The following is a 17,885-nucleotide window of genomic DNA, read 5'->3' on the forward strand; positions in this document are numbered from 1 at the left end:
GAGAGAAGAAAAAAAATAATAAAACATTAAATATGAGGCTGCTTTGTGGCCAGGAGGAGACAAGCTATCACTATCTAGTTTATGGAAATGACAATGAACTGGTGAACACTTTATGAGACTAGATACACTTTAACAGATGAAAAATAGGAGAATATTTATACTTATTCCTGAATTGAGTGTTGAATCACACTAAATTAAATTAATATTATACAGTTTGTTCATTCTAATACAGTCCCAGTTGTGGAATGTAATGTACATATTTATTTTTACTTGTTGGAGAATTGGATGCATTTACTTTTAATTAAGTTAAGGATCTGAATACTTGTTCCAGAGTTTTCAGTCATGAGTGAATAAACTTTTCCGCTATATTTAAGGCTGCAAAAACTAACTCAACTAAACTTAAACTCAGAACCACAAATATGATGATATGAATATGAAGAATCAGTTGCTGCCACCATTCATGGTTGTGCTTGAATTTCACCGTGAGAGCAACTAGCCTCCAAAAAACGCCAAGAAGGAAAATAAATCATAGATTACAGTAATTATAGATCATTTGAGGATTTCTTACTTCAGCAGTGGTGGAAGAAGTAATTCAAAATGTTACTTAAGAAAAATTACAGAAGTATTATCAGCAAAATGTGCTTAAAGTATTAAAAGTAAAAGTACTTGGCTTCTGCTAGAGTGTTATATAGTTATAGTATATTATATTGTTTGTTTTATCACTAACAAATACATGTAAGAGCATTTTAATGCGGTAGTTTATCATTGTGGAGCCAATTTTAGATACTTTGGGTAGATTAATAGTAATATTGCTGTATTATATTATATAAGTGTATCATATGTTTTTTTTAAATAATAGAATAATAATACAATTTATTTATATAGCATCTTTCACACAAAGTGCACAACACATTTTTTTAAACGCACAATATGAAATTTCAGCCGCTAGGGGTCTCTCAATCAAAACAATAACAAAAGACGGAGTGCCATGTCCGTGTGAAGTAGCAAGGGATCATGGGAGTTGTTGTCTTCATTGTTAAACAACCAGCTTCTCCAGGTTAGGATTACACATTACCCGTAGAGGTCTCCTCCTCTCCAAAACAAACGGACCCGGTGATTACAGGTAATAAAGCAGTTTCACCTAAAAAAAAAAGTCAGTGTTTCTCCGACGATGTTCAGCGAGCACCGGACGTCCGGTATGGGCTGTTAGCTGAGCTGCTACCAACATTTGTTTGGTTTATTGCTCTTATAACTTTAGATTCAGACGTTCAGCAGGTTTCTACCGGGAGCCGAATTATCCGTAGAGGTCTCCTCTTCTCCAAAAACAAACATACACGCAGATTAAACTAGGTAAAAATACTAATGAAAGCAATTTCACCTAAAACAATTGGCGTTTTATCCGGTGATGTTTGGCGAGCACCGGACATCCGGTAGGGGCTGTTAGTCAAGCTGCTGCTAACGTTTGTCTTGTTTATTTCTCTTATAATTTAAGATCCAGGCGTCCGGCAGGTTTCTACAGGGAGCCAAATTATCCGCAGAGGTCTCCTCCTCTCCAAAAACAAACGTACACGCAGATTAAAATAGTTAAAAATACTGAATAAAGCTGTTTCACCTAAAAAATAAAAAAATAAAAAAAAATAAATAAATGTTTCTCCGACGACTAAAATCCTTCATCCGGCTAAAAGATATCGTTAAAAACAACCAAAATTTATCATGAAAATGTGACTTAAAACTGAATAAAAGTCAATTTAAAACAGTTTCTGTCAAACAACCACAATACTGATGTATTATCTTGTATGTGTGTAAGTTACTCTTTGGTAGAAGCCATTGTGGCAAACTACCATAACGCCGATGTATTATCTTGCATGTGTGTAAGTTACTCTTTGGTAGACGCCATTGTGGCAAACTACCATAACGGCGAAGTATTATCTTGTATGTGTGTAAGTTACTCTTTGGTAGATGCAATTGGTAGCGGACAAACACAACGCCGAGGTGTGCATCTTGTGCACTATACTCTTTGGTAGAGGGGTCTGACGCCATTGACAGGTGACCAAATGAAACGGTCCGTTACCTTGATTAAAATTACAGATTTCTGAGGGTTTGAAAAATGTTGGAAACATTTGGGATAATGTAAGTACACAACTAAACAAAATATACAACATAGGTCTAGTTGTTTTTAGACCTTTTAATGCAGAATAATAAAAAAAAGAGCAGAAAATTTACACAACAGTTAGAATATTAAAATATAATGATAATAATAATAATTATACATTTTATTTAAAGGCACCTTTCATGACACTCAAGGTCATCTTACATCATATAAGATAAATCATACAATAAACAATAAGTGATAATAGAACATCAGTACAATCATCAATAAAACATGCAATAAACAACAGAGCAAAGCTCAGTATTATTTTTATGTAAAATCTTGATCTGAAAGTAACTAAGTGGCAAATAAATGTAGTGGAGTAGAAGTACACAGTAGCATAAAATGGAAATACTCAAGTAAAATACAACAATCTCAAATGTATACTTCAGTACAGTACCTGAGTAAATGTAATGATAACACCGCACATTTACTGGCACACTTGTTGTCACCACCTAGTTAGTGTATATTATCCTTACTTTCCATATTTTTAATGAGGATGAATGAAGACAGCTACATTGGATTGTGTCCTCTGAAGCTTTTCTCCTGCCACTGATGATACGCTGCTGCAATTATCTGTAAAATCCAATAGATGGCACAATAACACCAAGAGTACTCTGTGTCAGTAATCTGAATTTTCAGTCCTCTTTTAAATCCTGCATCATTTCTGGCAACATTCAAATATAAATCATGGTTGGACATGTTGACTGAGGTGTCCTGACCTTAGATATTGACAAAATCGAAATGTATTGAGCATTTAGTAGCTCTAACCTCAACCTTATCAAAAAAATCACCAAGTGAGTGATCTGATAAGTTCTCACACTCAGGAATATTTTTCTGAATGAATCAGCACTCAAAATATCCATTTAAAAGAGTGTCTAGCAGTTGTGAGAGCTCTGAGTTAGTTACAGAGCAGGACAGTTGTGTGAACCAAGATTTATAAATGTATCAACTAATAATTCTACTAATTATATCACTGTACTTAATCGCTCAGTGCAGACTCAGCCCACACATTTCAGTGTGGACAGTTGGTCAGTAATAGGATCATATGGTCAAGCAAGAGCTGCTCAGCATGGCTCTAAATGATATATTTTTTACTAACATCTTAAATATTCAGGGGACATATCCACTGGAGTATTTAAAATATCAACTGAATATCTGTCTTGGCGTTTGTACCTCTAGGCTTTTACTCCTGATGATATTTGAAAAGTGGAACTGCTGATTCAGTATCAACCTGGCCAAAAGGAAGACTTCAGGAATTCACCTCTTGACCTGAAAATAATTAACTTCAGCTTCATTATGTATTTATTTTTTATTTTTTTTAATACAAAGAATATGATTGATGACTTTCGCTTCATGATGGATTGCCTTGTTTTCTGCGAGGCTGTTGTTTGGTTGCTTTGTCACATGATTGATGGGATAAATGAGGAGCTTAATAGTCTGCTAGTGTTTGTTTTGAATTAGAGAGAATAGAATTGAGGATTGTACAGTAAAACCCACAGAATCATGGTGTTATTATAGTAGAGTACAAATAAAATGGAGCAGTGTAGCCCTATAACCATGTGTTCATGGTCTGGTTGACGGAGTATTCTGCCTGAACTCACTCAGCACATGTTCATTAATCTGGTGCACATCAGAGTCAGTGGCCAATTAGTCGATGGCCAGAATAGCTCGCTATTGTCTGTAACCAATCTTCTATTCCCGTGAATTGTTAATCTTTTATTAATCCAATTCTCTATTGCAACTGATGTCCTACACAGGGTGGCTTACACACTGCTGTTTACATGCATGACTCATGAATCATGTCTGGCTCAGGATTTTAAAATCGCTCCACTTTTCGATAGATTGCCTCCACACTGGAAGAAATTGAGCTCATATTCTGAAAGCAGTTTGTCTCAGCAGTTCCTGGGTTTTTTGGATGTTTTTTTTCCAAACATGAGTCCAGGCAGTAGATGTTGGAGCTTGCTTTACAAAGCCATCTGCAGTCCTGCTTGAATGGTGCCAGGCTTACAAGGCTGGTGGTGTTTTTAAAATAGATCCATAGCTGACCAGATTTGCCCAAACCAAAAACCATCACACTTAAGGAACAGGTGAAACATTTACTGTATGTACATCCTGTGCATATCATATTACATAAACAGTGCAGTGAGATAAATTAACAAACACATGAGGTGAAAGACAAAGAATACGTGTTTTTGTCATAACAAAAGATGTTTAATTAGAATAAAAATGCAGGTTTCTTTGATCTAAAGAGCAATCATGGAGAGCTGGATTATACAGAAGAGAGGAGGTGCAGGCTCTTCAGCTTTTCCAATCAGCACATGGTCTCTCTGGCCTTTTATGTGTGTCTCGCCCTGTCAAGCATTTGCTTACATAATCATCTGCTTACTTTAATCTCTACATCCTTCTCACCATTTGTGCTCTTTTATACGTCCCCACTTTTCACTGTCGTACCCCTCCAATCAAATTCAGTGCAACCTCCCTGTGTTCCCTGTTTTTCTTCTTCAGTGCTTTTATATGACATGCCCACTGGCACTCTCACTCTCTCTCCTGTCCCTCTTTCCTCTATCGGTGAGTGGTCATTGATTACTGTACATGGATTGTATGATGAAATGCTATTTGCCCACCTAACATGCTCTTGTCAGCTGCCACTGACATCCCACTGCCACGAGCATCACAGGCTGTCTCCGGCAGTCAGTTTAACGTAACGCTGATAATGTTAAATCACCTTGCTGGGATCTGGATTCACACCTGGAATCACTTTTCTCTTTAGGCTGAATTGTGATGTGTTAGGATGGTGAGCCTTTAACCACAGTGTGAGCACATATTTGCTGCAAATGTGATGCCAGATCAATTTTATATGGTGGAAAACACTAATGTTTTACAAAGATCAAAAAAAGGGAGACTAAATCCAATTCATTCTCTTCAGCTTCAGCCTCTTTCTGCGCATATTAAAGTAAATGATCTGGATTACAGTGTGAAGCATGATGACACACTCAAAGCCAGACAGAGATGGTTCCAATTAGTCACCTAATTAGCAAGTGAATGTTGTTTTAAACATTAAAGGTCTTGAAAAGAGATGGAGAATAAAAGCGATGAGGATAAACATGCAGCTTGCCCCTCCAACACAGCGTCTTTTAAACTTGGTGTCATGATTGAACTGACATATATTGTACAAGAGGGTAGTTGTCTTCACATTTATGATTTGTGACATCTGAAACAAACTAAGTACTGTGTGTTTTTTTGTGTGTGTGTGTTTGTGGAAGAAGAATGGTTGGAATTCATGTTTGACAGAGCCGTGGGCAAGTTGTACAGATCTGTTAACTCACTAAAATGGAGACGCAGAGATGCACAGTGGGACTGAATTCTCTCTGCAGGGGTGTGAACAGAACCAAAAGCTTGTGCTTGTATGGTGACTGTAACGTCACTACCTTTCCACATCCATAGTTAGATGGCCCTGCAGGATCACAGCGAGAGGTGACACGTGTCTGTGTCAACTGTCCAGTCAGGAACCAGGAAGGATGTAGAGCGGATGTGACTCCCTACTCTTATTTTAAGAAGATCTTCTGCAAATAGGTTGCTCCCGCAGAGACAAATAATTGGCGTGATATCTTAGGGGCACAAGCATGAGGAGCAGTCTGCATTTTAATGCCAGTCCTCCACAGGAGGAACCCAGTTATGCATGCCAGTGGGCACGCTCTCTGGACTGTGTGTGTTTTAGGGAAACACATGCGATTGGAACGGAGCTTAAGAGAAGGAATGGGGATTAATGATATTTCACTTATTTGGTAATTAATACCAATTGTGATGACAGATTGTGGCAAACATTAATCTCTGAGTTTATTGTTTGTTGTAATGAATTAAAAGTGGGGATGTGACAAATATCGGCTAGTTCTTACATAAAATGGGCATAATATGTACTGTTGCCATAGCTGCTGCAGAATAATCAGTTGTATTGCATTTTATTTCTTTATGATTGATTTACTTCCTCATTGTTTTATTTTTCATAAAACAGGCCACAAAATTGACTGATTACCAGTTAATAAAAGACTCTAATGGCAGCTGAAATTCTAATCTTACCCTCAGGATGATATCGGTTCATTTCCACCACATACTATGTTTGAGCCATAGCTCTATAGATGGCAATATCAGGCGGTCAGTTGATCCACCACTTTGGCCCAGACTAAAATGTCTCAACAACTGTTGGATGGATTTCCATTAAATTTTGTACAGACATTCATGATCCCCAGAGGATGAATCCTACTGACTTTGGGAAATCCCTGACTTTTCCGCTTGTGCCCCCATGAGGTTGATATTTTCTGGTTTATGGTAAAATGTCTCAACAACTATTGGATGGATTGCCAGATATCCATGTTGCTCAGAGGATGAATCCTAATGAATTTAGTGATTCCCTGACTTTTCCTCTGGTTCCCCAATGAGGTTGATATTTTTTGGTTTATGGTAAAATGTCTTGACAACTATTGGATGGATTTCCATGAAATTTGACACAGATATCCATGTTGCACCGCGGATCAATCCTTTGGTGATCCACTGACTTTCTCTCTATCACCACCAGCAGGTTAAAGTTTTCACTTAACTACCATCTGTTAAACGAAGTCTCACAAAATTAGGTAAAGGCATTGATGGTTCCCCTGACTTTTCCTCTAGTTCCACCATGACCAATAGATGCAGTTCTGTGCATTGGGTGTCTTTGTAGGTAAATCTATTCACACGTATGTATGGTCCTTGAGCATAGTTTGTGTCATACTGAGGACTGAAAGTCAGGATATGTCAGTCTTCCAACTGAATGGTTGTTTTTGCGGTTTTGAGTGATGTGTCTTGACAACCATTGGAGGTATTGACATGATATTTGATACACATATCTCAGTCTTCCAACTCTACAGAAACTGGATTACCTCTTTAGGGAACTCACATGTATTTAAGGCCAACCAGCTGTCAGTAAAATTAGCAGAGGGCAGTTTTGATCCATCAACTTCTCAGTTATGGGCCCAGCACACCACTCTGCTGTTAGTCACCCCAGATGGGACTCAAACCCACAATCCCTGGCTTAGGAGGCCAGTGCCTTATCCATTAGGCCACTGGGGCTTCAGTAAGCATGTATGTAGGGAGACAATGTACACAGAGAGGGACATTTATAGGAGAAACATGGCACAGCAGAGCACTGAAAGCATGAGGAGCACAAAAGCAGTGATGCAGTGAACGAACAATGCTTGTGCTCAGCAGTCTTTGTCTGTAGCACAGACTGTTTTCCTGACATCCACAGTCTGTTGCTGAAATCCCCAAATTCATGACAGACAAAACAAAACTGTATGTTATACTTTACAGCGACAAGAAAAAATATACATATCTATATGCATATATAAGGCTAGATACGCCAAAAGGGACACAGATGTAGATAACAGGGTGGACAGCCGACGGACATGCAGTTCTGTTACATTGGGTGTCTTTGTAGGCGAACATACTCACACGTGTAGTCATGCGTATGGTCCATGGGTACAATCCGTGCAGACCCTTGCTGCCAAGGGCAGATTATGACATTTTCGTCATGCTGACCTTGGCAGACATGCTGACGCGGAGCACATAGTTTAAGCTTTATTGCAAGATCCAATGTTTTTGGCGCTTGTCTCATATGGGAACTAAAACTCAGGATATCTCAGTCTTCCAACTTCATGGGTGGTTTAGTGGTTTTGAGTGACATGTCTTGACAACTATTGGATGTACTGACATGAAATTTGATACACACATCTGTGTTCCCCTAACTGTACTAACTTTTATCTGGTGCCATCATCTGGTCAAATATAAAAATTTCACATACTTTGGTTTATGACCAAATAGCTGCAAAATGAATGACATTCCCATCAACCTCAGCTGTGAATTGTGCTAAGTGCTAATTAGTAATTGCTAACTTGCTAACATGATAAACTCAGATGGAGAACATGGCAAACATCACACCTGCTAAACATCAGCACGTTAACATTGTCACTGAGCGCATGTTAGCATGCTCACATTAGCATTTAGCCTAAGGCACTCCTCTGCGTAAGTACAGCCTCACAGAACTGCTAGCATGGCTGTAGAAGCTTTATCTGGTTTTAATGTCATGTCTTCGACCTTTATTCTTTGTTACCTAACGCAGCACAGTATATTTTATGAATTTTATCTAAAAAACAACTGCAGAGTCAAAGGCAATCCCAAGCAGCTGTAAGCAACAAAAAATATGGAGAGTGACAGAAACACACATGTACATCTGGCAGTAATGCTTTCTGAGTAATCTGAGAAACAGTTTGTTAGTCCTGGAACGAGTACTGAATATGGGAATTGTTACATAAAACAGATTGTCAATGACAGAGAGGACTGATTTGATCAAGCTCACAACAGAGCTTGGCAGTTGATGGTGGAACAGCTTTTTCCCTCCTCCAAAACACTCACTATATATCTATCATACACTACTCACTGGCCTGAGTACACACAGGGAGGCCAGAGACAAAGCAGAAACTATCCCACTACTTTCAATCACTCTGCCAACAATGTGTCACGATTTTGTATGGGTTACAATGCTGAAAAGTACTAGTTACAAATCTTGTTTTATTACATATTTAATTTCAAAGCAGAATAAAGCTGCTTTCATTTGAATTTTCTGCATGTGGACTAAATGAACCACACAAAGTAAAGTAGGCTACACCAACAATGATGGATGGATTGTGAAAGCAATTCCCATTTTTCTCCATCTGGAAAATGTAACGCAAAAGAGGAAAATGACATTTTATGGCAACAGTTGGCCAAAAAGCTTTATCTTTCAAATTTAAGCAAAACGTTATGTTATGTTGAGACAGACTGTAAAAATCACAGTAATTGGTTTGTTTTGCATTTACCTGACTAGATCCAACTTGATGTATACAGGCTGTTGGTGCTTATTAGACATAGTCTGCTTATACCATAATAAGCATTTCAGGGAAAGCTATATTGAAGAAGACAATAATGTAACACATTTAATATGTTAAATACAGTAATATTTAATTCCTTTACTCTTTTTCAAATGCAGCAAAGCAACTCTGGGTCTTCATTACTGTTTCTTATAGCAGCATGTGGTTTTAATGTTGATCTAAAACAATCTCATTCAAATGAAATGTGTATTTTGACTGTGTAACACACTTGGCATGTGTGTCCACAGGTACAGTCTGTGTGGACCCTTGCTCATTTTACGTTGTGATTGGTCCTTGGTGGTGGGTGCCATTTGTTTCATACCCAAGATGTGTACGAGTTCAATAGTTCCTGTAACAAAATGGAAAGTGTAGTTCTGTTAATGAATGAACGTACGCAAGGTTATTGTTCTACCTGAAAGGAATTAAGACAGAAAAAAAGACACAATAATACACTACAGTTAAACATAAAGGTATTTGGTTGTTGGTGAGTTTTTAAGGGAAGGATTAAGTGATGTCATTGTGTACTTCATTACTTTATCGTACGCCAGTCTCCTCTTAGAATCTAGACACTTAGATATTACCTGTGAAACATGGCGACACACATGCCAACTGGGTTATAACTGCATGAAACACATTGAAGACGACAGAGCAGACCAAATGAACAGCACAAAGCTTTATTTTTTCCTTTTGAGTCCTTTTTAGTGTCAATAAAAACACAACAAAATGAGCTCCTGCAACTTATAATAAGACACCTGTTACCTCAGTATTGTCATGTTATCATTACTGACATCACTGACCCACGTCCAGTCAGGCTTTTCACGGAGTTAAAAGACAAAATGTACGTCCTCTAATAACACCTCAGTCATCTGCACCAAAAGGCCACTAATGTAACAGCTAAATTAAGACAAGTGAAATCTCAGGTAAAGTTACAGTCCACCACAGCTGAACTGTGGAGCTGAACTAATTATCTCTCTTTGTTGAGAGACAATATGTGACGAGATTACTGTGGAGGAGGACTAGCTGAACAAAAAAAAAAAGTATTCAGCTTACAACACAACCACTGGCTGCTTCGGTGCCCCTTTGGATATCCACCCTTGGATCAGATGCAGAGTTATTAGTCATGGTCTTATCCAATCAGCCATCCTTAATGCTTGTGCTACTGGGCATTACTCTGGAGAGGACAGATTGTCTTTTATTGTCAGTTTGATTTCAAACTGAAGATTAGTCATATTCATGCAGTTGCTGGTGGCACCGACCTCTGTATTTGTGTGTGTGTGTGTGTGAGTGTGTGAGAGAGAGAGTGTGTGTCTATAATATTTGCATTTGTGTGTCAAAACATCTGTGTGACCAGTATTCATTTTGACAAAAATTCATGAGGAACTACAGTTTCATACATTAAAGGGAAAACCCACCTTAAACTGGCTTTCACGCATTGTTTATGTACCATTAAGACTGTGGTGGTGATGTCATCTATTATTTTGGACAATGGAACAACATGTTGATTTTGTTAATGATATGGAGACAGAAGGCCACAGCTACTATTGAGGACTCTCACTGATTTCAGGGAAGCCTATTAAAAATATTAACAAAAATAATAATAAATATTGGAATAAATCTAGTAAGTGGACCTTGAATTATGAGTTTTCAGGTCATGAGTGAATGACTTGTGCATGTGTATAAATAAATGTTTTATATACTGTTAAGATTTTGATTAGGTGGCTGATCATATATCATTTATTAATATAAAGCTTCCAACTACATTATGGTGTGTTTGTTAACCATTTATTAAGTGTTTGTATGCAGCTTATAAATAATAAAGAGGAAGGTTTAAAGTAAAGTGTTACCAACGAAACACATTTGATCATTTATGTATTATTGCTTATATGTTTTTTTTCTGTTGGACTTATGACGTCCATGCCCCCAGAGAAAAGATTTGTTGATGAGGCCCCGATGGACCCCCAGTAAACATGATAGTACTCTAGACCTGAAATGATTAGATGTTTAATTTGTTCGTTGATTGACAGAAAATTAATTGGCAACAATTGTGATAACTGATTAATTGTTCATTTTTTTGATGCAAAAATCCCCAAAATTCAGTGGTACCAGCTTCTCAAGGGTAAATATTTTCTAGTTTTCCATGACAGTAAACTCAACATCTTTGGGGTTTTGACTGTTTGTCAGACAAAACAAGTAATCTGAATATCTAAACTTAGGCTTTTCTGACATTTTATACACTGAACAATTAATCGATTATTAAAGAAAATAATGATCAGAAGATAATGAAAATAATTGTTGGTTGCAGCCTTACAGAACACCTATGATGGAATGATACTACCCTGCTCTCAGTTTTCTGTGTGTGATTTGATAAAAAAAAAAAAAGACTTTACAACAAATGAGCACAATATAAACTAAAACAGTTAAAGTCTTAAAACTAGATTGTGACACAGAGTCCCTCTTTAAAGGATAAGTTTTTCTTGCCACAATCATTCCTCCTGTTCATACTGACCATTGGAAGATCCCTTCGTGATGCACTTTCAATGTGCAAAAATATATTTAAAAGTTTAGTTGGAGCGAATATGAGGCTTCAGCCATCCAAATTAGTGAAGTCAAGTCAATATCTTTTAAAGTTAAAGCCTTTTTAGTGCCAAAATCCCTTTTTTTGTTACGATCCTTCCACTGCAGCTGAACGGAAAAACACTGTCTGTTGAAGAGAGAAGATATCCATTTTATTTGACTAACTTAGACAGCTGAAGCCTCATATTTGCTTCAGATAAACTTTTAAATACATTTTTGCTGTTTTCTGTGGATTTTGCAACCCATCACTTACACTGTAAGTACATAAGGAGGAGATCTTCTAATGGTCAATATAAACAGGAGGGATGATTACAGCAAGCAAAACCTGTTTTACTATTCATTTGGGCACCTGACTATTGTTTTAAGACAGACTTAAAAAATGTGAACCTATCCTTTAAGACCGCAGGGCCACAAGATGGAGGATGGAGGACCTGTCATAGTTGATATTGTGCTTCAGTGGTGCCAATTTTTAAATATATATTTTCGATTTTTCAAATTATATAGATGGAGTAAACCTGGAGCTTTTGGGGGGAATGTTGCCTACTTTGTAATCCAGCCATGATTCACAAATTCATAAAACTAATTTGGATTGAACATCTCACACAAAAAGTGTATGAGTCAGTAACACAGCGTATCAATAAACCAACCAAACAAAGTGTCACCGGAAACATCATCAGTTGATGCTCTGTCATAGGCGGACAGTTGTCTTGTTGAATGAATTCCCCCCTTTATTGTCCCTTTAAATAAATTTGTTTCTCTCTCCTTGAATCATCAAACAGCATCACTCCTCAGAAACACGCGAAAGAATGAGATAAAAACGCACACGCACACGCGCAGGCTGCTCAGTCATGTTGCCTCTCTGTGCGCATAATGATTCATCAACCACCGTTTGCTCATGAGACCGTGATTTCGGCTCCGATGAGTTCATTTTCGGAGCTGAGTGTTTTGTCGTGGGCCCTCGGATGCCCCCACCCCCACCTCTCTCATCCCGCGTCTCGACGGACCAAACGCTGCTGCAGCAGCATCACCGGCAGCCTCCAAACTGCGTTTTCCCTGCCGTGATGGATCCCTCTCTAAACCGGTGAGCTGCAACCAGAAGAACCGCTGTACTGGACAAGCAAGCAATGACCGCAGAGATATTGTGCCATAGCTACATCTAAGGGATAAAAAAAAGGCAATTATATATTTCTAGCAATATTATAGGACCGTCTTGTTTACCTTCCCGACAGATAAACAGCCGGGTGACAGTGATACGGCCGACATGTAAGAGCTGGATAACTATTCGCGTGTGACCGACACCCATCTGCAGCTGATTACAATAACATGACAAAGGTAAGCTTGTTGACATATTCAGGATTTTACATCGGGCGTTGCGGGTTTCAGTCACAAAAAAAAAAAAAAACAACAACACTGAAGGCTCGATTGGAGCTCATCAGGCTGCATTGTTGCATCGTCAATCCCCCTCTTGAGTTGAAATTGACGATTTGCCTGCTTTGAATAGGTCGCTCTTCACCTGTCCGCTCACGAGTGCGGCTGTAGCTGCAAGATGCCGATATGTGACTTGTGAATGTCACGCCAGCTGCCTGTTTTTATCAGCAGTTTGACTGTGGTTCACCTCAGGATGCCTGGACTAGAAGCTGGGCTCCAGACTGCCAAGTCAGTTTACAGAAGCAGTGGCAAGTAGAATATATTTAAAGCTTTAAAACATTTAAAAACAGAAAGTGAATTTAGAGATTTGAAAGGAAAAAAACATGTCTTTTGAGAACAATTGAGCAAATTGCTGTCAGCTTTTTAACTCGGTGCAGATTTTTGAATTAATCAGCACTAAATTATCATTGGTTGCATGGCTTTTCTCTGGCTTTTAGATGACTATAAAATCTAAAACCACAGTTTATTCTCCCTTTGAAGTTTCATCTCCCTCACTGCCAGAAACATTAGAAAACATGACTGTTATTTTGCATCTATAAAATGTTAGTTGTATGTGAAAAAATATGAGAGAGCATAGAGTTGCCTGGATATAAACCTGCACACTTCTCCTCTGATCCTCTGATGCTTAAGATGAGGCTGCGTCCGTGGTGGGGGTGGTGGGAGAGGGGAGAGGGGAGAGGGGGTTGATCGATAGCCAGTTTGTATCAATGCCTGTGTTTCAGTTGTTGTTGTCAAACAGGAGTCCCTACAATTAGAAGCCCATTTTGTTAGTGGAAGGGGCTGATTAATAATTCATCCACAGCTCAATGGGACCACAAATCTGTGGATGGCACACTGAAGGATGTTAGTGCAGCAGTGTGCACGCAGCCTCCGCAGGCAGAGACACATTGAGTGCTTGGGCAGCCTGACAACTAAAGCTTTGCACTTCACAATATAGTATGAATGGCAGATGCCCGCTTTTTTTCTGTTTTCTGACTCTATACATGCTTTTAAATGCGTACAGGGTTGTTTGCTTTTATAACAAACAGCAGGTGAGTAAAAGCAGAGCAGTGTAAACAGAGTACAGGAGCAGTCCGGTGTAAAGCACCTCTGTTGGTGGTGGACTGGAGGCTCTCACTAAGGTGTCAATGTCATAGCTGCTGCCAGGGAGCCAACAGCCACGATGATACCGGGGAGTTTGAAGGAAACCCAGCTGGCTCAGATCCAAGATGGGTGTTTTTTTAAAACCGGCTTAGTCAGGGCTACTGCAGGGAGTGATTTGACAAGATACCGCACAGGATCACACATCGGTATGACGTTAAAGGACAAAGAGCATTAAAAGTCTTTTCACACCAGGGAATCCTGCAACAACTGAAACTGTTATATTGAATACATTGAGTTCACATTTAGATTACTGTCATTCAAATTGTCTGCATGAGCGTTTGTTCTTGTCCTGAAAAGGTTGAAAGCTCCTTCCAGCTTCACTAGTTTCCAGTTGTGCAATATAATTAAGTACATTTACTTAAGGACTATACTTAAGTACAATTTCAAAGTACTTGCTCTTAACTTGAGTGCTTCAATTTTATGTTACTTTATACTTCTACTCTCTACTTATCAGAGGGAAATATTGTACTTTTTAATACACTACATTTATTTGACAGCTATAGCTACTCTGATTATGATTTTACATACAAAACATATGATCAACTTAAGAAATATATGTTGTTGCAACAGTAAAAACATGAATGCATCAGTTACAATTATCCAAAAATATCATATATTTAAAAGTAAGTCTCTCCGTATTTCGCAGTATACCGGAGTTTCTAAATCTGGTGTCTGTGGTGACTTTCCCGCGCTGGCGCACCTGTAGTGATGCATTTTACATCAACCAGCAATGATTGGTCTGCGGCAATGACATTGACAGTGTTTGTGTAATTACTCTCACTGCCAGAAGGGGGAGACAAAAGTTCTGCACTGCAGGTTTAACAATCACAGGGGCCATGCAGTTTGTCTGCATAACAAATAATTTTACTTTCAATACTTTAGGTACAAACATACAAAAAAAAAATCAAAAAAGAAAGAAAAAAAACATACAAAAAACCAAATGAAGAAACAGGAAAAAATGGAAAAGGGAAAAGAAGAAAAGTACTGATGGTGCACAAACAATCCTGTTTTGAAAAATCCTCCATAGAGCTCCTTTTTCAGGAAGTAAATTAATGATACACACATTTTTTCAAAGTCCCTGGATTTTCCCTCTAAAATGTCAGTTTTTCCATCGTAGCGAGCTTGGCTTTAGTGCACTTTTCCCAGCAAACAGTGATTGTATATTTGGCAGGCAGATAACAAAAATATACCATCTTCTTCTCACAACTTAGGTTAAATACATTTTCAGACGGATACACATAGACTGTTAAAAAATAGTGGAGGTAGCCACCATGACATCACCCATTTGAAGCCTTGAGTTTGCATTTTGACCAACGCCATCTTGGATTTTTGGAGCCAGAAGTGACCATATTTGGACGAGAGGGTGGAGCTGACCCTAACGCTAGCTGCTAACTTGGTTAGCACAGTCTATGGTTAACTGTGATAATACTTATGCTAATTTTCACTTGCAAAAAACAGGCTTAAAACCATTCAAACTAAATGTACTGTAAAAACTGAACATTCGACTCCTTAGAGGGTCTTTTGAACACTGAACAACTTTTTTCTTTCATGAACTGAAAACATACTGAGTTACGGCTATGGCTACACCTATACTCTGTGAATCTGGGGTTATGCTACCTAACCAGTGTTGTTGTTGTGGCAGTGACTTGCCTGTGATGGCACCCACCTGTCACTCAAAACAACCACGCCCTTAATTATGCATAACTTTAGTCCTTTATAAACTTTAAACGGGTGAGTTATATAAAACTTCCCTGTACAGTTGTCATGAACGGGGAAATTAGCTATAATTGTTTGTTTATAATTGTTATAAAACTGTTTTTTGTACCACTGTAAACATGTTTAGTTCTGCTGTAAAGTTGGGCAATTCTAACATGAGGGTCTATGGGGATTGACTCACTTTTGGAGCCAGCCTCAGGTGGCCATTTGAGGAACTGCAGTTTTCGGCACTTCGATGTTGGCTTAATTTTTCAGCCATGGAGGTTGCCACTTGCTACTTTTACCACTACAAGTAATGGAAATACTTTGAGATGTGTTTCCCATCTTCTGTTTTAGAGATGGCAGCAGAAAAGAGGTGAAAAGTGTTAAAATCTTAGTGTGTCAGACCTGTATTAGAGCTTCTACATTATAAGGCTTCTTCGAGTATGACTGCCCATGCTGGGGTGCATTAGCTGTTTCATGAGAAGAGAAAGAGCAGAAATGTCATAAGGTATTGGTCTAATTGGCATTTCAATGAACACGGAGAAGCCCAGTCTCTTCTTTTCTCCTCTTCTCCACTGTTATATTAACTGGTGTCTCTCTACCTCGCTCTCCACTATCAGCTGTATGTGGTGGGTGTTAAGGTCAGTTGACATACACAACAAGGTAATTACAATATAGCAGATTCACCAGCCTTTCATGTCACTCATCATGCTGTGTTACATATTGAATGATGTAGCGCTATAACCGAGTCAGTATGGATTGCTGAGTCTCCTACGCTGTTATGTCTGTTGAAATTTAGCTCATATTCACGCTACCATAGTCTGTTATCACTAGGGATCCACACTATGCACTATTGCAGTTTGAAAGGAAGAAAAGAAAATATTAATGTGTTGGGATATGGAATAGTTTAAATACAGTATATACAGTATATCATTTCAAGCTGTTGTTTCTCCACATTTACCATAGCAACAAGCCGTCAGTGTAACTTCAGTTCAGGCAGAAGAACGGCGCTCTGAACTCAGCCGTGTGTACACTTCCTCCTTATCATTGGTGAAGTGTCTTACTGCTCCATCTGTTCAGTTATTGTCTCATCATCGCCCTCTCAAATTTGTGGATAAAGAGGACTCAAATGGAGAGCGAAATAGTGTGATTTCATCTCTAAGGAGAGCGGCTCGTCTCATTCTATATATGTCTGCAACAGAGGGAGATTTTTATGACCTTGGTAATGCTGTTCTCAGTTCATCTCGTGCAGGAGCTGATGAAGTGCTCGGAGGTGAATGAAGTCTGCCTCCACTGACGCTGCTCTGTGCTGCTGAGTCAATGACCTTTCCTGCCATCAGGTTACTTCTCTCCTTTTCCTCTCATCCCTTCTTCTCTCCTCACCTCCTCCCTTTCATCTCTTCTTCTCCTCTTCCAACCTCTCCTCTTCTCCCCCTTTCCTTTCCTTTTTTCCCTTCTTCTCTCCTCCTCCCTTTCATCCCTTCTTTTCTTCTCATCTCTCCTCTCCTTTCCTTTCCTTTTGTCTCTTTTCTTCTTCTCTCCTGACTTCTCTCATCTGATTTCCTTTCATCCCTTCTTTTCTCCTCTCCTCTTATCCCATCTTCCCTCCTCTCCTCCTCCCTCTCCTCTCTTATTCTCTTCTTTCCTTTTGTCTCTTCTTTTCTCCTCTCCTCCTTTCCTCTCCTCTCCTCTTCTCTCCTCCCTTTCGTCCCTTCTTTTCCCTTCTTCTCTCCTCTCCTTCCGACCCTTTTCCTCTCCTTTCCTCGCTTCTCTTCTCATCTCCTTTCCTTTCATCCCTTCTTTTCTCCTTTCTTCTCCTCTCCTCTCACTCCCTTTTCTCTCCTCTCCTCCCATTTGTCCCTTCTTTTCTTCTCTTCTCTCCTCTCCTTTCTTCCCTTTTCGTCTTTTTTTATCTTCTCCTCTCCTCTCCTCTCCTCTCCTCTCCTCTCCTC

At 38.9% G+C, this 17,885-nt stretch overlaps 1 protein-coding gene and 1 non-coding gene across 4 annotated transcripts in view; one reads left to right on the forward strand and one right to left on the reverse strand.

Annotated features, from left to right (window-relative positions):
* Nucleotides 1-7,182: 7,182 nt before the first annotated feature.
* trnar-ccu lies at nucleotides 7,183-7,255 on the reverse strand. The gene has a single exon. It is a non-coding gene; the product is annotated as a tRNA-Arg (tRNA).
* Nucleotides 7,256-12,861: 5,606 nt separating this feature from the next.
* The window catches only part of dlgap4a (discs, large (Drosophila) homolog-associated protein 4a), a 90,132-nt gene continuing 85,108 nt past the window's right edge, over nucleotides 12,862-17,885 (forward strand). For 2 of the 3 annotated variants that reach the window (XM_044351756.1, XM_044351757.1), the window contains exon 1: nucleotides 12,862-12,996. The gene's annotated coding sequence lies outside the window, so the exon portion shown is untranslated. The remainder of the gene's footprint in view (nucleotides 12,997-17,885) is intronic. The other variant, XM_044351758.1, reaches the window with a different exon arrangement.

Source organism: Thunnus albacares, chromosome 5 (genome assembly GCF_914725855.1).
Source record: "Thunnus albacares chromosome 5, fThuAlb1.1, whole genome shotgun sequence".
NCBI classification, from domain to species: domain Eukaryota; kingdom Metazoa; phylum Chordata; class Actinopteri; order Scombriformes; family Scombridae; genus Thunnus; species Thunnus albacares.